Source organism: Danio rerio, chromosome 2, assembly GCF_052040795.2.
Source record: "Danio rerio strain M-AB ecotype USA chromosome 2, GRCz13ab, whole genome shotgun sequence".
NCBI classification, from domain to species: Eukaryota; Metazoa; Chordata; class Actinopteri; order Cypriniformes; family Danionidae; genus Danio; species Danio rerio.
The window spans coordinates 44,329,675-44,353,823 of NC_141022.1; the positions used below are offsets into that span (position 1 = coordinate 44,329,675).

A 24,149-nucleotide genomic window follows, 5' to 3' on the forward strand; every position below is an offset into this window, starting at 1 on the left:
GCGGCTGAATAAAGGAGGTAGAAAGCGCAGCATTTTATATTGATTTATTTATTTATAGTTTAGCAATACCTTTAGCAGCTTAATCCCATCTCTGGAAAACATCCATACACATTCGTTTACACTCATAAACTACTGACAATTTAGCCTACCCATTTCACCTGTACCGCACCCGAAGGAAACCCATACGTACATGGGGAGAACATGCAAACTACACACAGAAATGCCAACTGACCCAGCCAAGGCTAAAACCAGCGACCTTTTTGCAGTGAGGTGACTGCAGCACCTTCTGCCACACCACGTCACCCAAACTAAATCATTATTCTTATTATTTTGTGGAAAAACAATGACAGACTATGACCCTGCTATGTTATCAGATGGTAATTATTAATAATAATATTATTATTATGTCGCTATAGACTGATGTTTCCTCCAGGGGAGGGGCTTGGTTCAGACCTGTGTTTTTAAATCAGTTTCTGCAGCTTCATTTTAATAAACCCCCAATGTTGGAATCTCATTAGATACTTTCCTCACAGACATTAGTAACATGTCTACATAAAGCTTAAAATATATATTTTTAAACAAACCAACTATACTTTAAAACAAACGTTCTCTGGTTTTGTAATCTGTATGAAATGAATACTAGGTACAGTCGGTCCCATCTGACATCATAAATTCCCCCCTCCACCATTCCCCCAACACAACATAATATATATTATTGTGGTGCTTTGATGCCACAAGACTAATCGTCATTAAACAGATGAAGAACTGTTGTGTTCATCTCCAACAAGTCTTTTCCAATCCTGATAGCTCCAACAATAGCCATCACAACAGAGGCAACACACAAAGAGGAGACGGGAAATCCATTGTCTAGTATGGTAAATAATAATTTACATGTCACAGTCCTTTCTCTTCCTGCGGTACTGAGCCGTATCACAGTCTATAGAATATAAAAGAGAATGAAGAAGAGAAAATATGGTCTGTACACTTGCTGGAAGGCAGAAAAGCATTTGTAGTAATCTCCAAAAACGCAGAACTGACAGGTTGATTGTTAACAAATGCAGATTTTTTTTCCCACCCTCAATCCGTTTGGGAACACCTGCGCCTCTGATTTTTTTTCGGAATAGGATTGCTTTGCCTCAAGCACATGCAAACAACGCGAACATGGTTAAAAAAAAAAACAAAAAAAAACAGCATATTCTTGGACTCTTCTCTCATGCAGTTTTTGGTAGTATGTGTGTGTGTGTGTGTGTGTGTGTGGTGTGAATGTTCTAAGATGTTGAGTTTCTGTGTCCAGGGACATCAGAAGCGTCTGTTTTTAACAAGCTCTGACTGTGACTTCTTTGAAAAGACTTGGTCATTCGCAGCTTCAGAATCAACACCAAAGAGTTGAGGGTTTTCAAGAAGGCTACAATATGACTTTGAAAAGCCTTGAAAAGCATTGAGAAATACAGTTGCTCAGGACTGAAGATTAAAATAGACACAAGTGAGATTTGCAAAATTGTGAATGGTTTAACATTGCTGTACAGTAAAGTGCAATTTGTTTGCTTCATTTTAATAATTTTGTTATGCAATGGGGTGTAGATTTGCACCTGACATCGATAGGGACAGGTGTATACATTACTATATATATGAGTTGACTTAAATAAGTAATCCAGTTGCTTTTGTATGAATTAGTTGACTTTAATTAAAAAGGTGAGTAAACTTATTGTCTTAACATTCATTCATTCATTTTCCTTCGGCTTCATCAGACATCGCCACAGTGGAATGAACCGCCAACTTATCCAGCATATGTTTTACACTGCGGATGCTGCAACCTAATACTGGGAAACACCCATGCACACTTATTCACACACATACACTGCGGACAGTTTAGTTTATTTAGAGTACCCGGAGGAAACCCACGCTAATGCAGGGAGAACATGCAAACTCCACACAAAAAATGCCAACTGGTCCAGCTGAGTCTCAAACCAGCAACTGTCTTGCTGTGAGGTGACAGTGATAAACACAGAGCCACCGTGTTGCCAGTTGCCTTAACATTTTTAAGTAAATAATCTGTGCACAATTATATGTAGATATGTTAAATCAACTTCACAGTTAAAAGTATGAGTTTACTTATTTTTTAATTTATGTTAAAATAATAGCAATGGGTTTACTTGCTTGTTACAGTAAATAATCTTTTTAAAATATTTTTTCACAATGCAAAAAATAGAAGAAGTGATGTTTTGGTGCAAACCTAAAACCATTTGATGTCAGACTTTACTTTTTACTTTATACTGTAACAGAGTATTTTTATTGTAATAATTTACTGTATATTTTTAGCAGTATGAGCATTTAGAGTTAAGCATTATAAGCATCTTAATATTTCACATTTGTAATAAATAAGTTAGTCAAAGGTTTGAGCAAAATTACCTAAAACTGCTGTGTAAAAATACATATATTTAAATATGAATAGAGATAAAAATGTAAAAAAGAAAATTTGCCTCACCATAAAAAGTATAAATATTGTACATTAAAATACAGTTGATGTTAAATGTGTATAACGTATTATTATTATATACACTATAACTATTACTATTATAATTTTTTATATCCACACAACACACACATACTGTACAGTTATATTATTTAAAAACTTTTTATAAAATGTTATATTTATTATGTATACTTTATTTTCCTATATAGACACACACGCTATGTTATTATTGCAAATCTATTATAAAGATTACTATCAAAATGCAGTGTAAAACATTTATGGAAATATGTTAAAAGCTAAAAATATAAAAAAATAACCATAACAAATTAATTGAACAAATGCAAATTATACAATATTATTGGTTTTGTTTACAATCATAATTTATTTGTGTTAATTTTATGTATTTATTGTGTGTATTAAATATATTGTATATACGATATTTGTACACTATGAACCTGTTTATACTATATTAGTTTTTTGTATTGCATATGCATTTATTGTAATAATATTTATAAAATGTGTAGTAATACATATTATAATTTTGTATTTTAGTAAATTTGATTTGACAAAAATGTCACATCCACTAATAATAATAATAATAATAATAATAATAATAATAATAATAATAATAATAATTATTATTATTATTATTATTATTATTATTAATATTATTATTGTTGTTGTTGTTGTTGTTGTTGTTATAACAATAACAACAATAGTAGTTGTATTATTATTACAACTCTTGAACTGGTAATAAACAAACAAACAACTACATAAAAATACAAACAAACAAACAAACATTTCCAAAAGATGGGTTGCGGCTGAAAGGGCATCCGCTGCGTAAAATCGTGCTGGATAAGTTGGCGGTTCATTCGGCTGTGGCGACCCTAGATAATTAAAGGGACTAAGCCGACAAGAAAATGAATGAATGAATGAATGAACGAGTGAATGGATGAATGAACAAATAAATAAATAAATGATATGAAATCCAATCTAATCAAAAAACTAAATCTCAATATGAAACTTCATACAGAAATATCTGATATTGGTAAACAACTGCTTGTTTTCCAAAAAATAAAAATAAAAAATCCTCATCAAAACAAGCATCTCCCTATCAATTCCTCCAGTGTGTATTCATGCCCTAAAGCAGCGATTCTCATTCAATCCTGCACCATTCAGCAGCAGCAGCAGCACCGAGAGAGCACCAAGGCCGACTGTGATCCCTCAAGCCTGAACCTGCTGCCCTCTCATTCCCTTCTGTAGGCCTTTAATGAGACAGACGGACAGGAATAGCCCAGATGCTCCAGAGACAGGTACTTTGACCAACCGCCTTTACAAGCAGAGGGATCCACGGCCTGCCCACGTCCAGCATCCGCAGTGGCAGATCGATTTATCGCACCTCAGGATCCAGACGAATGGGGTTAACAGAGATAACCGGAGAGAAGAGAGAACGGCGAAATAGTGGGAGAGCAGGCGAAGGGCGGAGAGATACAAAAATAACACATGGAGAGGCGTGAGGAGCAAACGGAGATGACGGAAAGAGAGGAAAATGAGTGAGAGAGAACGAGGGAAATGAAAGGGGAGAAAATAGACAGGACTGAAATAGCTAATGGCACTTTTCCACTGCAGAGGACGGCTCAGTATGGCTCCTTACAGCTCTTTTTGGGGGGCTTTTGACTGTGTGCATTACCTGTACCTGGCTTTTTCTGAAGGTCCTCGACTGAGGTTTCAAGCAATCCAGAATGATACTAAAATGTAGCATGTAAAACATCTCTGTGATGGAATATTATTTATAAAATTAAGTAAATTAATGGATGATTCAATGAAATAATGATTGATTGAATGGATGATTGATGGATATATGGATTGAATGAATGAATGAATGAATGAATGAATGTTGGTTGATTGAATGATAGATGGATTGACTAACTGATGGATTGATGAATGAATGAATGAATGAATGAATGAATGAATGAATGAATGAATGATTGAATGATTGATTGATTGATTGATTGATTTATTTATTGATTCATTGGATGATTAATTTGATGATTGAATGATTAATGAATTGGTGGACTGATGGATGGATTTATGGATTGATTGATGGATTAATGGATGGACTGATTGATAGATTGATGAATGAATGAATGAATGAATGAATGACTATATGATTAATTGATTGATTTGATTGATTGACTAATTAAACGATTAGATGATTGATTAAATCATTGAATGACTGATGGATTGATGGATGGATTGATGGATTGGTTGAATAAATAAATAAATAAATAAATAAATAAATAAATAAATAAATAAATAAATAAATAAATAAAAATAAATAAATAAATAAATAAATGATGGATTGACCTATAAATGAATGAATGAATGAATGAATGAATGAATGAATGAATGAATGAATGAATCTCACAATTCTGGTATTTTATTTTCTCACAACTTTAAGAAAATGAGCTCTGACTTGGACATTGGAATCTCTAAACTCCAAGTTGGGAGTTATATTGCAACTCCATAAAAAAAAAGTACAATATCTCTCTCTCTCTCATAATAACATTGAATTATTTCCAAATAGTAGTGAAGCTTCCTCCATTGTTTAATAACACCATACTACACTGTAGAAGAAAAAAAAAATCACTATGTAATTTTCCCCCAATATCACACAGCCCACATTCAGATCCACAACACTGGCCATTTTAGTGTATATCTGGTTCAGCGAGCAGATGTGTGTGCATGTTTTTGTGTGTGTGTGTGTGTGTGTGTGTGTGTGTGGGCTTCACACTCCTCTCGACCACCCAAACCTTCACAGCGCAGGACAGCCAAACAGCAGCACCTCTTTCCCAGCAGACCGACCTGATGGATGAGCTGTTGATGGCAAGTCCAACTTCTGCTTTAGAGGTTTGAGGGTAGAAATAAAACGTGTGATGAGAGAAAAGAAAAAGGAGCGAAGCAGCAGGAGGCAAAAAAGAAAAGAAAAGAAAAGACAATTCTCACCTCAGCGCCCCTGAAGACTAAAGACTGAGAGGCCTTGTGCTATTGTGAGATCTCCTGCGATTTTAACTCACATTCAACATGTTTCCTGTCAGGCGCTTTGAGATGACATGCCCTGTCCATCATGTCTGAAACTAATTACCAAAGCTGGATGAATGGCTTGATGGAATTAATGAATTAATTAATGATTTAATTAATTAATTCATACTACATACTACTTAATATGAATGAATGAATGAATGAATGAATGAATGAATGAATGAATGAATCAATCAATCAATCAATCAAATCAATCAATCAATTAATTAATTGCAAGAATACATCCATGAATGTTTGATGAATGAATTAATGTTATGAATGTTTTTTAATGAATTAATGAATTAATGAATTAATTAATGGACTGATGGATAGCTTGATGAATGGACCCACCCTGCCCATCATGTCTGAAGCTAAATAACAATGATGTATGAATGGACGGATGATTGGATGGAGTGATGATGGATGGATGGATGGATGAATGAATGAATGAATGAATGAATGAATGAATGAATTAATTAATTAATTAATTTATAAATAAATAAATAAATAAATATTTTGTTAAAATAAATAAATAAATAAATAAATTTGGCAATCACTTGTTATTAAAATCCAATGTGTTTCCATTAAGATCTTGGAAAGAATTTCTTTTAGTGAACCGTTTTTACAAATGTATCTTCAATTACAGAATCCACCATTTACAATAAAACCAACAAAGCGAAGAGCTGTTTAAAATGTTCTTATATGAAGTTAAGGCTGTTGTAATCCAGAACACATCAACATCCTCAACGTTTTTAAAATAACGACCATCTTACAGGCTTATTCCAGCTTTATAGGAGCTTCACTTCCTTTCAGTTTCCTCCTAAAACCCACAGTAATCATCGAAAAACTGCTCTTGAGAGTGAAAGCGTAACGATCAAATGCTGGATCTGTATAAGACCCCTGTCAACAAAAGCCATTGCTTTAAAAGCCTCTTATTATGCATGTGCTGCATTTCCAGATTCATCCAAACAGACCAGAGTTTATAGCGACGAGCAAGTCTCCATTGTGGCCAAAGCTCTCTATAATACAGCCGATCAATAAGTGCCTGCGTTCACACTGCAGCAGAAATGGCTTTTGTCTGCTGCGATCAGCCTGCGAAAACAACCCCAGAGTAAATCAAAGCTCATCTGCGGCCCAGGAGAAACTCAACTGCCCACAGGTCATTGCCAATCTATGCAGCAATTAAAATCATTTATTTCCCCCCCTTTCTTTTTCCTCCTATTGTTGGTTTAAAATTCAATTTACAGACTGAGAAACTAAATGCTTCACAGCTGAACCTTTTTAAGACTGAACAAATAGAGAGACAGGGAAAAAAAATAAATAAAATAAAATAATAATTATTTTTATTTTTTATTTTTTACTCTATTTGTTCAGTCTTAGCCAGCACAGGCTTCCAGGTAGAATGTCAGAGCTTTCTCAGAGCTTAGAATGACCAAGAGGCAACACTCTAGTGTAATTTGGGAAACAGCCACTAGAGGGTGCGGCAGCCATGTTGGAATGAAAACTCCAATAGAACAACAGCATATTATAAGTCTGTAAAATAAACTATTAAAAGTGCTGATGATTGTGATAGTAAGTGCTGTATTGTCGTCTTTCAGGTTGTATTTCAGCTTTAATGCGCTTTTTAAATAAATAAATAAATAAATAAAAAACAAAGCAGCTGCTTGCTATCGTGACAGTAATTAGATCCAATGGACAGCCGATCACTTTCACTCCAAAATGGCAGACTCCAGGGCTGTTGCTGGGCGCTGCTGTTGCAATGGAACGTTATATTAAGGTTCGCCTCTTGGTCATTCTAAGCTCTTTGCTTATATGTAGTTGTCGTATTAAAAAAAAAAAAAAAAAAAAAACTCAAACAAACATTAGATTTTTATTTTTGTTTAAAAATGTTTCTCCTTTGCAGCTCGAAAATGTTTATTTGAGAGTACATTTCTATCAGTACTGGATTGCGATGATATACTTTATAAGCATGCACCTCTGAATGTTTAAAAATGGATATTGTTTATCATAGTGCCTTAAGATTTGTTACTAGTTAAAGTGGACACACACATCACTGTAATTTATATAAAATGACAGAATAGACCTAATTACAGTTTAGGAAAAAAACAACATATTTTAGTTTTCATTTTTGAAGCTTTGATTGGTAAATTACCACAGCATATTTCTAATTTGTTGGAGAACTGTTCAAGAACTTACAATACCAGATCGGCAGATATATTCTTACTTAAGATGCCTTTTTTTTTTTTTTTACACAGAGTTAAGTCGATCTGCAACTGCAATCTGCAACCGATCCAAGCACTGATATATGGATTTGTCAATGCTCCAAATGTATGGAATGAGCTTCAAGATATATTACATATGAAATCCATATATGGCTATATTTAAATATATATATATATATATATATATATATATATATATATATATATATATATATTAAAGACTGTCAATTTAGAACAGTGCACATGTTTTAACAGTTGATTATGATTTATACTATTTTTGTGTGTGTATGTGTTGTGTCTTGTATTTTTTTTGTTACTTAGTCCTTGGCTGCCTGTCTTGACCAGTACTCCTTGGTAGAAGAGGTATTGTATCTCAATGGGACATTCCTGGTTAAATAATTAAATAAGCAATACATAAACAATAAGAATGTATAATGTGAAATATACTTTAAGATACTCACTAATTATTGTTATTTGTTTTTCAGTAAATAAATAGTCATTTTTAACAACTGTATTACAATTATATTTGCTTCATATATATTCATGTAAAAAATGTGACTAAAAGAACGAAAATGTTTTTTTGTTTCTTCATTAAATTTCAATTTAAGGACAATGAAATATTTTGGACATAAAGCTTTTAAATTTGCTATTGGGTGAAATCAGAAAAAAAAAAACATTAATTATTCATTAATAAAGCAGATAATAAACTAATCGCAATCATCGCTCCTATTATATGGAGACCACAGACCTCCAATTGAGTCAATCATAATCACAGCTCCATCAAAGCAGCAGAACTCCCTCACATCCATCAGTCTAATGAACCGAACCGAATACAAGCTGCATCCTTCCGCACACATCGCTGCAACTCCAGATTATGATGAAAACACTTTCTTTTTTTTCTGATGTTTGTGCATTTGTGAAAGTCAGCCGGAGAGTAGTCAGCTCAGATCAGAGAGCGGTTTTGCTGGAGTCTGCAGCGTCAGCTCACACTGCCATGCCTGATTACTCAAAATCATTCATATTCTCCTCCATTAACCTTTCGGTTGAGTCTTTACCACTGAGCTATTCTCACTAATTGTACAGTCTACTCTAATTGTGTCCATTATTATACTAAAAAACCCAACCACTCGCTTTAGTTAAAAAAAAAACATCAAACAGAACACTCTAGAGCTTCTCCGCATGACACACATCCATTGCATGCTTACTGTTTACAACCTGCCTTTTTAAAATAAATATCATGAGAACATGAAATTGGACTTTCGATGATTAAAATACATCTGTGTTTAATGGTCCTGTGAAGTGGTTCAAAGTAATTTGAATTGAAGCATGAAGGTAGGGTGGGAATGGAGTACATCCTCCCTCTTAAAGAGCCCTTATTATAATGCATTATAAAATGTTTGTAATACACTTTCATTGTCTTATTATATGCATTCATAGATATATACACTAGATGTCGCCTGGCCTATTGTTGTCTATTGGACGGAATGCGTCATTAGCGCCGCCATCTTGCTACAGGGTAGCGCTCCTTTGAAATGAATGCAGGACCAAGGTACAGTGGAGGACTGTGGCCATCCAAAGCCAGAGATATACACATATACACATATATCTATGATCGGGAGTTTTCTTGGATGTTAGTGTGTAATTTATTTTTCTAATTACGAAAATTATAATTTTACATCACTTTTCTACATTGATGGATCAGTGACCGCACGGGTATTCCTGACAAAAAGCTTGCGTTTGTGTGTACAGAAATGTACTATCCACCCTCCCTGTTAAATTAAATATAATCCGTGTCCTGAAACACAGCTCCTCTCCTGCTTTCACTTCTCATACCGACGGAGGGAGCGATTCGTTTGTAAATGAATCCCTCGATCGACTCTTTTTACTAACGTTAGCCGACAATAATACAAGTTTCTGGCAGCGCAGCATCTCGTTGTCATATTTCTTTTGCATTGTTTGCTGATTTTATTCAACAAAACTAGCATAAGCCGAGTGTTTAGTGCGAGTTGGAGCTGCTTTGCCGTATGGTGAATGCAATAAGTGACTGTCATCATCAATAACGTTACCTGATTGGCACAAAAGTTCAGAACATTCAAAAACCGAAAAAAATTTAACATTACCTATGAAATGTTCTGCCTTTGTGCTTTGTTTTCTTTGTTTGTTCGTTACTACACCCGTAGACAGCGCTAAAGTCCCGCATCTTCACGCAATAACACAGTCTTGACTAGTGCGGTTGAATGACATTTGTCCTGAGAGCACTGTACCAATGTGGCGGCGCTATTGACGCATGCTGAGGGTCCCTATGCGATATCTAGTGTATATATCTATGATATGCATTTATTTTTATCTAATTATCTCAACGACTCTCATATGATTTTCTCAGAGATGCATTTGTTCTCAAACCCCTCCTTAGCCCAATGCTAATCTGCTTTGATTGGTTCGATGACCCAGTCTGTTGCGATTGGTCGACTAGGTTCAGCGCTAGCCACAGAGAAACAGTGTGCATATTTAATTTGCATTTTCTGTTTAACATTCTGTTTAACGGAGAGAAGATTGTTTTAATACATTTCTAAACATAGTAGTTTTAATAACTCATTTTTAATAACGGATTTATTTTATCTTTGCCATGATGACAGTAAATAATATTTTACTCGATCTTTTTCAAGACACTTCTATTCAGCTTAAAGTGACATTTAAAGGCTTAACTAGGTTTATTAGGTTAACTAGGCAGGTTAGGGTAATTAGTCAAGTTATTTTATAATGATGATTTGTTTTGTAGACTATCGGAAAAAAAAATAGCTTAAAGGGGCTAATAATTTTATCCCTAAATTGTTTTTTTTAAACTGATTTTATTCTATATGAAATATAAATGATATGATGATATGATAATAATTCTGACTTTAACTGTATATGTATGTAAGGGGCAGGGCATGTCAGTTACTATTTCTGTTACTGAAATATGAGGTGACTTCAAAAAAATGTTGATCTATTTAGGCGAAAGTGACAAAACTGCAAGCACTGGATGTTTAAATCATCTTGTTTTGTAGCACTCTAGCTTATAAATATCTTTAAGACTAACATACTAATACTAACATACCATTAAACTTTATTTTTAATTCACTGGGATTTGTGTGGTATAATAAGATCCCCGGTGTATCTATCAACCTAGAAAATGTGAAAAGGGAGAGCCCAGTAACTTTGTTTTGGTAAGGCTTTCTCTGCATGCATGGGGAAAAAAACATGCCGTTCTGATTTTGTTCCCCTACTGATGTACGAGGAGGATTTTAGGAAAGTCTGCTGAGGAATGCCAGCGCTTTCGAAGGATGGATCACTATCAGCAATTCGTAATCTAACTTTACCTTCAAACCAAGTATGTCACTTCATGTTTCCGAATGTACTTTCTCAGTGTGCTTGTTAACATGCTGTGAGATTTAAAGGGACAGTACACACCCAAAAAATACAATCCTGCTATCATTTACACTTTGTTGACTTCTAAAACTAGTTTAATTTTTAGTTGTTGTAGAACACGAAAGAAGATATTTTGAAGAATGTTGGAAACCTGTAACCATTTGATTCCATAGTAAGAAAAACAAATATTATGGAAGTCAATGGCTACAGGTTTCCAACATTCTTCAAAATAACTTAATTTGTGTTGAACAGAAAAACTATCAACGCTCAAAATGGTTAATTTGCATTTAAAGGGACCAAACTAAAAACAGCATGTTTTTGCTCACACCCAAACAATGGCAAATTTGCCAAGCGATGATATACGATCCGTGAGGTATTTTGAGCTGAAACTTCACAGACACATTCTAGGGACACTAGAGATTTATTTTACAGCTGATGAAAGGGGCATAATATGTCCCCTTTACAGAGAATGGGAAGGTAAGCCCTCTAAAGCCCTTTGACAAATTGCCTACATGTGCAGACTGATCAGAGCATGTGCTCTTCAAGTATCTATTTGCCATCGGAAGGCATTATTTGGGAGCTTAAGAGCTTCATTGACTGGACGAGGACAGTGAATAGAGGGGATGAGGAAATTATTATGGGGCGAGGTGCTGGAAAGTGCTGAGCCAAGCAGGAGAAAATAAGGAGAGATGTTGTACGGGCCTCATGTGAAGTGGGTGCGTGCGTGACATTGGAAATCAAACATGTTAGTGTCTATACCAATTTTCATGATCTTCAACCTTCTCCATAAAAGCACAATGTGTTAAAGGGGAAGTATGCTTATGTCATATAATTTGGCCCACAGAATTCAATCATCCCACTGAGATGACTTAAGATTTTTCGTCTGCGCTTTCCTCAAAATTTGTGACACATGCAAATAAATTACACAATTCGCAATTGGATGCTTGAACATTTTAAGTTTACTAGCTTCATTCGTGCATCAAATACACTTCACAGTAGACACAGATTTGGGTCATGGGAGGGGCGTCTATCTGCCTTGCAACTCTAGAGTTGCTGCTAAATGGCTGACATGGTTTTTATTGAGAGAGTGGCTGTGCTTTATGTTTAGGATGGCTGAAAAACAGCGTAGATTCATTCGGCACCATGTCTGGTTCCATAAGATTCTTCAGAGGCATACTAAGCTTGGTGAGTTCAGCTGCGTATTGTGCGTGAGGATTGCTAATAAGCATTGTAATATTTAATAGATAACATTTAAAAGATTTGTGAAGATATACAGCTTTGGATAACCTGAAACAGCGACCACAAGTCAATTCACGCAAATCACAAGCACGTCAAATGCCTGAAACACTAAATTTGCGGCATGTCATTTGCTCGCAATGCATCCTTTACGACGCATCATTTGAGAAAATAGCACCGCAGGATGTATAATCACGTCTTTGCATTGATTTAACATGTAAATCACTTGTGCTTTAAGCCTTATTCGCATCTGGTGTCTGATCAGTCTGATTTGTATTGATGAATCATTTACAAAAAAATGCATAGCAAAAACAACAAAACCTTCACACAGTGATGCTTGTGTTCTCATGTCTCCTCAAAACAGAAAAAAGGAAATAGGAAATATTGTGTTAATTTAAATTGAATTGATTTTGAAGAGAGACTGACAGTATGTCAAAGCAAAGGTGGACACATAGACACACACCAAAAAAAATAGCATGGGAAATGTGCTCAGCGAGCACCATACATTGAAACCAGCATACAGTAAAGTACTGGTTCTCAACAAACTGCCACAATCTGTCTTTAAATTTCACACTTAGTTTGTGCTCTGAAATTAGTCCAACAAGACAATTGGATTTATTTGTCAGACACCATTTTAGACTTTTGCTTGTGCAATGTCTGTAAATTGTCAAAACACCTCTTGGAATGCATGCTAAAAAACAAACAAACGTACAAACAAACAAAAAACAACTCGATTCAAACTGTTTTATGACGAATGAAAGTTTCAGAGCCAGAATGTGCTTGAAACAGCAGGAATGTTTGTTTTCATACCCTGCAAATACATACTTTAAGAATTTCTAAGAGATATAAAGATTTAAAATACATACAGTTGAAGTCAGAATTATTAGCCCCCCTTTTATTTTTTTCCCTAATTTCTGTTTAACGGAATGAAGATTTCTTTCAACACATTTCTAAAAATAAAGGTTTTAATAAGTAATTTCTAATAACTGATTTTTTTTCTTTGCCATGATGAAATAAAATTATATTTCATTAGATATTTTTCAAGTCACTTCTTTACAGCTTAAAGTGACATTTAAAGGCTTAACTAGGTTAATTAGGTTATAGGAAAATTAGGGTAATTGGGTAAGTTATTTTAAACTGATGGTTTGTTCTGTAGACTATTGAAAAAATATAGCTTAAAGGGGCTAATAATTTTGACCTTAAAATGGTTCTTAAAAAGTTTAAAATTGCTTTTATTCTAGCCTAAATAAAACAAATAAGACTTTCTCCAGGAGACAAAAATATTATCAGACATACTGTGAAAATTGTTTTGCTCTGTTAAACATTATTTGGGAAATATTTAAAAAAGAAAAAAAAATCAAAGGGGGGCTAATAATTCTGACTTCAACTGTATATACATTTCATGCTCAGATTATTTTGAACCTGTATGTAGAGAGAACTTTTATGTGTGAAAAATGTTTTTAACATATTTTATTAAGTTGCATCGTAACACTTTTTAAAATGATGTTTATATTCGTTGTCATATCTAACACACTGTGGCTAATAGACCAATGCAGCGTGTAACAGTGATCACTTTGTTCATGTTTAAGCAAATTTAATTTCTTTAGTCTGAAATGGTCATATTTATTTTTTTTACATGTGACAATTTCAGAGAGTAGCGAGGCAATGGTGCAGTAGGTAGTGCTGTTGCCTCACAGCAAGAAGGTCGCTGGGTCGCTGGTTTGAACCTCGCCTCAGTTGGCGTTTCTGTGTGGAGTTTGCATGTTCTCCCTGCCTTCGCGTGGGTTTCCTCCGGGTGCTCATTTCCCCCACAGTCCAAAGACATGTGGTACAGGTGAATTGGGTAGGCTAAATTGTCCGTAGTGTATGAGTGTGTGTTTGAATGTGTGAGTGTGGATGTTTCCTAGAGATGTGTTGCGTCTGGAAAGGCATCCGCTGCGTAAAAACTTGCTGGATAAGTTAGTGGTTTATTCCGCTGTGGCAACCCCGGATTAATAAAGGGACTAAGCCGACAAGAAAATGAATGAATGAATGAATGAATTTCAGAGAGTAATTTTGGACTGAAATGAATTTTAATCAAACATGAATAACACAGTTTAGCAATGACTGTGGTGAAAAATCATTGGAGAAATCGACTCTAAAAACAGCTCAGAATGGATTCAAGAGACAATATTGGTCCATGATAGAAATCTCAAATTTGAGTCAATTTCTCAAAAATCAAAACATCATAAAAAATGTTATAACAATTTTATGTTCAGCCTTTACAAAAGCTGCTTCTGCAGTACCATGGTGCAGCGATGACAAACAGAAAAACAAAAGTAAATTAGAAGCTGGTCCCTAACTTTTTACAAAACGGGGACAAAAGCAACCCAATCCATTATATGGAGCAAAGAGATGGGAACAAACTGAAGCCTGAAACAGAAGTGACCGGTGTAAAAGATGCCTAGTGTCCCTTAGAGAGAAATGTTCACTCACTCTCTGCAAGAAACAACCGTAAGTGTGGTATCTGCCTCTTGGGAGTTTACATTGTGAGCAAATCCACAGACATTCTTCTATTTAATTGCACACGTGACTCAACGCTTTACTGACTGCCCCAAATTACATATGAGCACTGCGCACTAGCACACTTACTAGGACAAACCACTTCAGAACAGAAGTGTTCCGGAGATAAGCTTAGCTTATAAGTAAGGGTGCTCATCAATTCAGTTGATTACATAAAAAAAAAGTATTACAAGTTTTAAAAAAGGTTTACGTATACAAATGTGACATTATTGAGTTAATTATGCAGTAAACACTGAAGGAAGTCAAGTTAAAAGTTTAATAGTTTTAAATATTAGGGGGATTTGGATTTTGTTTCATCACAGCATCATTCAGAAAGACGGAAAAAAACAATATTTTGTTGAATAATAATATGGACATATCCTTCTTTTAAAAAAACTTCACAATACAAATATGTATAAAATTGTACAATTTGTTTGGAAGTGCTGCTGAAATGGAGATTTATGACTTTAAAATATATACATTAAAATATGTATTCAACAGTTTCAACACAAATCTACAGTGCATCGCTTTTGAGATACGCAAGCTTTCGCATGTGACGCCTTTCAGGTTGCAGTTTCTTTTATCCTACAGCAGCAATGTAAATGGTCATCAGGACACAAAATAGTCTTTGGAAGATTTGGAGAAAGGAAATTACATGGCAGACTGTTAGGCTGTTCATATTTTATTTAATGTTCATATTTATTTATATTTTTTATCTAATTATTAATAAACAAAAAACATCCAAAATCACATCTTAATATTTCTTTTGTTGTGCAAATTAGCTTTTTAGATTTGCTTGCAATGCAAATCTAAAAAGCTAATTTGCACAACAAAAGAAATATTAAGATGTGATTTTGGATGTTTTTTGTTTATTAATAATTAGATAAAAAATATAAATAAATATGAACATTAAATAAAATATGAAAAGCCAAAAATATGAACAGATAAAATATGAACTGCATATTCAATATATGAAAAATCAAGAAGCCTAACATTTTAAAATTGACTAGAACATAAATAAAACAACTGGTCTATGAGGTGATTATCGGCTTATTGTGATCAGTAGTTGATCAATCTGAGCACCCTTTACTTATATCTATGCCTTGGCTATAAAGCTGAACACGTGATTGTGTGTGTGTGTGTGTGTGTGTGTGTGTGTGTGTGTGTGTGTGTGTGTGTGTGTGTGTGTGTGCGTGTGTGTGTGTGTGTGTGTGCGTGTGTGTGTGCGTGTGTGTGTGTTTAAGGATCTTACCTGTCATTCAGCCAGAGAAAGTGTGATGAAGGAGGAATGGCACGCAGGCAGAGACATGAAAAGAGAAAGAGAGAGAGAGATATATCAATTAACACAGTGCAACAGAAAGCTCTATTGTCTATGATAACATGATATCGTATTTCGCCTGTTTCCTCTGAGTGTCGAGGGCCAATTGTGAGCCAGCGAGACCTCCATTTCCACATCTTCACATCATAAACTTTAGCTGAGAGGCGACAGAGCACTAAAACTGGTAACAAGATATTGCTTTGAGACAGACCACATCTAACAGAGGACAGAATAGTGGAAGGAAAGCCTACACCAGCTAAAAAATATTGTTTGGCTAAGCCCACATTTATTCATTCATTTTCCTTCGGCTTAGTCCCTGATTTATCAAAGGTCGAAATAGCAGAATGAAACACCAATTACTCTGACATATGTTTTTTTTTTTTTTTTTTTTTTTTTTACGCAGCAGATGCCCTTCCAGTGGAAATACCAAAATAAAGTAGTAATAATTAAAATAAAACTTAGTCAAATAATGGTTCAATGGTTCAAAATCTAATTAAATTAAATTAAATTAAATTAAATTAAATTAAATTAAATTAAATTAAATTAAATTAAATTAAATTAAATTAAATTAAATTAAATTAATACTAAATAAAATTTAAATAATGGTCAAAAATAAAACAACTTAAAACTGAAACTGAAATAATGATTAATATAAAATAAAACTAAAATGGTAGTTAAAATTAAATAAAACTAAATTAAATTAAAATAATTGCTAAAATAATGCAAATGTTAATATATATAAAAATTAAATAAAATTAAATTAAAACTGAAATGTGAAAAGTGACAAATTACCATTTCTTTGATATCCAGGTAAAAACACACAAACAAAATAACATAAAAGTAGATGTAATAACATAGAAGAAAATTTTGTAAACCTGACTTAAACTTGTCCCCAGTGAACACTAAAGCTCACTAAATCAAAGCGATTTGTACTGAGCCACGACTTTGACTGACCAATCAATTCAATCAATATGAAAAGCCTGTGATCTGCAAGAATCAAAACCTTATATTTACTAAGCTTTTGAATGGTTACCGGATTAAAAATACGCAACTTCCAGACCTTTCTATAGATCTGCTTCTGAAAGCAAAGATGTTAAAATAACCAGAACATAAATAAAAAAATGCACTAGTATTAGAGGAAGAACAATTGCTGAGCAACGTTCAAAAATATAATTTAATAATAATAAAAATAATTCATAAAATAAAATGAAAATAAATAAATATATAAAAGAGTAAAAAAAAAGAAATAGCATTATAATAAATATACAAACAAACAAATAATAATAATAATAATATATAAAATAAAAAGCTAAATAACAAAAAAAGTACAAATGTGATAATATTAGAGGAATAAACAAAAATTTGGTGAAAAAATGAAATTAAATAATAATAAAAAAATAATAAAATGAAGAGAGAATTGAACTGTAGCCGTTGGTCTAAACATAAATGTGGATCCAGCACAGACACACAGGACCAGAGTAATGTCTTAAATGGAATGGAACCTGCTCTCTTATGCCAACCCTCTGGAAACGACACACCAGCTAAATGTCTTTAACCAACAGAAGAAAAAAAGGAAGCAGAAAAGGGAAGTAAAGAGGCCAGATTTTCACCACTGGTTGAACTATGAAAGACATTTGACTTACAGTTTCACTTGTGGGATTCGTCAAGATGTGCAATTTTTGCAAACTGCTGCACCTCTCAGATGTGACTGACATTTTAGCCCCGCTGAGAAAAACGGCCATTCAAATAAGCCAAGGAATGAAAAAATACTAGAGAAATGGAGAAGTACAATAGTCAAAAGCTGAGGGTCATTGTGACTGCCTTCTCCTGCTCTTCTATTAAGAGACTCAGGAATGACTGAACCAAAACATTGTAAATATTTGAGGATATTGAGAAAAACAGGGCAAGCAGTAAAACACACATACATGCCTAGATGAGTACCGAATGGCATTTAATTAAAGAAATGTGATGTTTACATTGAAGTAGTTATCTACTGTCTTACACATAACTAATAAGGTAAAAAAAAAAATGTACTGTTTCCTTTTTCCACAGCCAATGTTCTTTAAAAATAAATGTATATTACGTTTTTCTGGATGTATAAATAACAAAAAAACAACAACAACAACAACACAGTTAACTCATTTAATAAATGTACATATTTAAAATAACTAATACAATAAATAATACTGAAAATAAATAAATAAATAAATTAGATAAAAAATAAATAAAATAAAATAAAACAATAAAATACAAATGAAATACAATTCAAATAAAATAATATAAAACAAAACAACATAAATATAATATAATATAAAGTAAAGTTAAATAAAATTTAATAGAAGAAAAGAAAAGAAAATAAATTTTAAATTAATTTAAATTAAACTAAACTGGGGAAGAATTAAAATAGTTTAGTTGAAAAAAAAACAACAACAAATATATAGAACATTTTTGGATATGTAATATTTAACAACAAATAATATGTCACTCCATTTAAAATGAAAAAAAAAAGAAAACAAAAACAGCGGCAATTGTCCTGGATGTGTGAAATGAAGAAACACATGAATGCAGGTGCTTTTAAAACAACCAAAAAACAAACAATAAATGAATGAATGAATGAGTAAATAAATGAATGAATGAATGAATTAATTAGTTAACTAATTAATGTGTAAAATAAATAAACACAACTATGTTAGTTCTTTAAAAATAAAACAAGCAACAAATTAAAAGCAAAAATAAAGCAAAACGGGCCTGACAATGGCTCAAAGACTACAAAATCAGTCTGTCTCTACAAGAAGCACCAGTTGAAAATTCTGCAGGGTTGTCAAGTGGTTTAGTGTGCAAAAACACCCCCCACACCCACACAAAAAAACTTATTTCCACACATTTTCACATTTTTATCTCATACTGACTAATTACACCTCATGATTCACATGAGTCCAGCCAAACAGCCATCATCTCCAGCCACCAGATGAACGCAGAGTAAAGGAGAAGGTGGAGGTCTGGACGGATGGATGAACACTGGTGTCCTGGTGGCCGTATTTAACAGTCTTTTAATGAGGCTAATACTGAGACAGATGGTGCTGTTACAGGAAGCAAAAATCCAGAGACTTGGAAGCTTCCGGCAAGGATTATCACACAGCTTTGATGCAAAAAAACCAGCAACAATTTCAACACAAATCTACAGTGCATCGCTTTTGAGATACGCAAGCTTTCGCATGTGACGCCTTTCAGGTTGCAGTTTCTTTTATCCTACAGCAGCAATGTAAATGGTCATCAGGACACAAAATAGTCTTTGGGAGATTTGGAGAAAGGAAATTACATGGCAGACTGTTAGGCTTAATACTGTTAAGAGGAGAAGCAATTTCTCAGCTCTTTATGTGGCTTCAGCATGGGTTATTATAGAGGCCGTGTGACTCACAGAACCTCTAATCACCTTCCTGATCCAAACGCAGGCTTGATATATAATAAATCGAAAATTTCTTACGGGTAGAGAGTCATCTGGGCTTTATAAAACACAAGTGTAAGACTCCGAGATAAAATAAAAGGTTCTGAGATAAAATGCAAACATACAATTTACACATAAGGCATTTTAGCCCTGAAAGTTAAAAGCACTCATAATTTGTGAAAAAAATAAAATAAAAAAATAAAGTAAAATAAACACACGGACAACTGATTTACACATATAATATTTTTTTTCCTAGGAATACTACTGTTGACATGGAATTGATTTTGTTAAAAATCCAAACAATATAAAAATAAAGTTCTGTTTAATAACAATGGAATGACACAAGGAAAATGTACAGCGCTACTGAAACATTTATTTTATTTTTTAAATAAAATGCTTTTTTTGGTGATGGCAGCTTAAAGACGCCTCGTAGAATAAAATCATGTATTGCTCAGGTGTGATTTTTTTCACAGACTTCAAAAGAGTGTAAAATTCTTGATGGTTCTTTGGGTTTCATCTATCTAAACTGATCTTCATTTTGTATTCTCTAATGGATTCAAGTCAGGTGATTGGCTGGACCATTCTGCAACCTGATCTTTACTTTCTGAAAACATTTGAGAGTTTTCTTGGCTGTGTTTTGGGATCATTGTCTCGCTGAAATGTCCACCCTGGTTTCATCTTCATAATCCTGAGAGATGTCAGCTGCTGTCTGGGGTTTCACTGCCTTTCTACACCTCTCTCTTTCTTCATGTATTCAATATGTTTTTTTCTGTTTCATTTTATTTTATTACACATAACTTAATTTTTAAGCTAATTAGTTTAGTTTTAGTTTTCTAAAACTATTAGTTAAGTTTTCTTCGTATAGTCAGATTCATTTGGTTGTTATCAACATCTGGGGGAAAATTCTAGTCAACAGCACCTTTAGAAAGATGTGTTCAATACTAATTTCTCCCATTATATATATATATATATATATATATATATATATATATATATATATATATATATATATATATATATATATATATATATATATATATATATATATATATATATTTTTTTTTTTCCCCCGCATGATATTTAACAGAGCAAGAGAATTGTTGTACATAATGTTATAATGTACATATACATTTTCTTTAAAAAGTCTTATTTCATCTAATTTGTCTGGAATAAAATAAAACATTTAAAAAATATATTTTAGCAAATATAATAGTAAATATTATTGCCTCTCTTAAGAAACTTTTTTTAAAAATTGGCTACAGAACAAAACACTATCGTCTAATGACTCGCCTTACCCTAACTTGCCAAGTTAACCTAATTAACCTAGTTATGGCTTTAAATTACACTTTAATTTAAATAAAAAAAGGTTATTTTACAAATTTCCACAGCTGACTTGAACCATTTTAAGTCACTATTAGCTTAGCTTCATTCACTGAATCAGATTTGACCTGACCTATCACTTGTTCAAAAAGAGAGTTTTTAAATAATTCTCCTATTTACAGCTCAATTCCTCTGTAGTTATTGTGTAATATGACTGAGCGAAAATGAAAAGTTACTATTCCAGATCAATATTGCTAGGAACTATGTTCTCATTCTGGCGCAATAAAGAAAATGGAATGATATTACACAGCATAAAAGAACCTGCGCTATTATTATTTTTTGGATTATTATGTGTGTGTGTGTGTGTGTGTGTGTGTGTGTGTGCGTGTGTGTGTGTGTGTGTGTGTGTGTGTGTGTGTTTTATCTTCTCTCAGTCAAAAGAGAAACTTTAAAAAAAAGGTTTATAAATTTACAGGAGGGGTAATAATGTTGTCTTCGGTTTATACAGTTAAAGTCTGAATTATTAGCCTTCCTGTTAAATTTAAATTATTTCATATTTTTCCCCACGTTCTGTTTAACGGAGAGACAGTAATATAGTATTAATTTACAAAATATATTTCAAAATACTAGTATTCAGCTTAAAGTGCAATTTAATGGCTAAACTAGGTTCATTAGGTTAACTAGGGAAGTTAGGGTACTTATATAACAATGGTTTGACAGACAAACAATTTGTTTATTTTTTATGTACAACTTCTTCTATTGAATATATTGTAGCCAAAATAAAACAAACAAGACGTTGTGGTATTACAAAAAATACTTTGAAATATCCCTTGCTTTGTACATCATTATTTGTCATTTATTCTAATAATTTAGAATTAAACTGTATGCACAGTATGTTTGTGCTTGTGTATATACAATATGTCTGCACTGCACTACACTAGCCATTGTACTTTGTGGTACAAAAGTATAATAATTAATATAATAACTGGCCAAATTCTACTACTTGATCAAGAAGCTCCATTGATTCTCTTTAAGAATGTGTACTGCAGTGTCTCTGACACTGTGAGTGTGATGGATATGTATTTGCGGCGGAGCACAAGTCTCTGCAGAACAAACTGCAGCCTGAGGGACTGCGCTGCGCTGCTCATGTCTCTGCATGACTGCCTGAACAAAGGCTTCCCTCCGACACCGTGTTTGATTAACCAAGGGATGATCCTTGCCACCGATCCAATGAAGTGCCACTTACAGGAAGATCGGGTTCTGGCTGTACCTGCCAGGCGCTTGGGAGCAGATGGCACAGCGCATTGGACAAGCCATGCCACCTCGCTGCCATAATTACATCTTCCTAATGGGATGTGGACGATGACCAAAATGGTGTTCTCTGAATTCACAGAGTTATGTATTAAGTTCTGTATCCAATATAGAATACTGCTACTTATATACAAAGTGACATCATTTACGCTTTACTACAGGGCTGTTGAATGTTTGATTCTAATTGGTTGAAGAACATTCTAAGTAGTTCAATTATTTTCAGATAAACACACTGTTGAAGTAGTTATTATGATATGTTGTGTGATACTGAGTGAAACACACCTGTAGGAAACACACTCTTTCCTGTCAATATGCACCAAACACTTTTCTACAAATGTTCCAGTACTCAATGATTCAAAACAACATTGTTGTTTGCATTTACAAAAAACTCAGTTCATTTAGTTTGCAAAACAATGTGCTGTTAAAAACAATGTCAGCAGTATGGGATTTCTTAAAAGAAATAAATACAGGAGTTTACATACACTGTATAAAAAGTCAGATAACCATTTAAAAAAAGTCAGATGTTAATGTGACTAAACATTTCTTGTAGGTATTTTGGGATTATCATATTTGTTTCTGTTATGCTTAATAGCAGAATAAGAGAGAGATGTTTTTTGAGAAATTGTTATAACTTTTTTTGAAAGTCAAGTTTACATACATTAAGATTAGTATGCCTCTGAAAAAGCTCAGATGATGGTGTCAAGGTGTTGAAAGTTTCTGATTGGCTTCTGATTGAACTTCTGGTTTCAACTGTAGAGAAAAAACTAATTTTCTTCATTACTATTAGTCGTAGTAGAACCAGTATATTTTAATAAGGTTACATTTAACATAAAAAACAGTAATCAAATATTATAATCAAAAATATCATCAAAATATGATAAAATAAATAATAATTAAAACATGAATCATAAAATACGCAAAACTGCTAATTTACGGATATTTATTACAGCGCAGACAGGTTTTGATTGTGTTAGAGTTTCATCCTCTTTAACAACTTCCAGTTTCAAACCCTTCCACATTTAGAAGGCACACACTTTCTTCTTCATATGCACCAGTCTTTTTCTTAGAAACACTTTACAATTCTGTGATAACAGTGTGCCATACTGAGTGTGCTTCATGCATGTGGGAGAGAAACACACCTGTAGGAAACAGCTCTGCATATGGACCAAACACTTTTCTACAAACACTCCGTTATTCAGTAATTTAAAACAACGCAATTGTTTACATTTATTAAAAATTAAATTCATTTAGTTTGCTAAACAGTGTGCTGTAACAAAAGATGTAAACATCTCAGAAGTATAGGATTTCTTAAAAGAAATGAACACATATAGAGAAAACTAATTTCAAATGTTTAACATTAGTATTAGTCGTAGTAGAACCAGTATATTTTAATAAGGTTACATTGAAAATTAGAGTAAGGAAGGACACTGCATTGACAGTAAGGAAAGCAAACGCTGCCTTGACACTGCAGAAAACTTCCACACAAACAGACTGCATTCATCTAGAGAAATGGGGCACAAAACAAAACGCCTATTCAGGACAAACAAGCTAAAAACCTACAGCGGAGACTTTGTCAGCATCTTCCGCAGGTCCACTAAAGAAGCCAGCCAGAGGCTGTCTATTTTCCACCCCGACTGGCGTCCCCCTTCGGGGCCGGTAAACTGAAGGGTGTTTCATGCTCCATGTTCAAGTCTCTGCTCCATGCCCAATTAATTCTGAATCGGTGAGGTGGGGATTCTGCCAAACATGTCAGGGGCTTTCGGGCTAATGAACAGGGCTGAAAGGGGCCGAAAG

At 33.6% G+C, this 24,149-nt stretch overlaps 1 protein-coding gene and 1 long non-coding RNA gene across 2 annotated transcripts in view; one reads left to right on the plus strand and one right to left on the minus strand.

The window, feature by feature from the left end:
• Positions 1-24,149, minus strand: part of hs6st1a (heparan sulfate 6-O-sulfotransferase 1a) — a 231,471-nt gene that overhangs the window by 62,544 nt on the left and 144,778 nt on the right.
• On the plus strand, positions 8,091-13,264 carry LOC147846456 (uncharacterized). Its single transcript, XR_015478830.1, has 3 exons — positions 8,091-9,798; positions 10,160-11,337; positions 11,437-13,264. It is a non-coding gene; the product is annotated as an uncharacterized LOC147846456 (long non-coding RNA).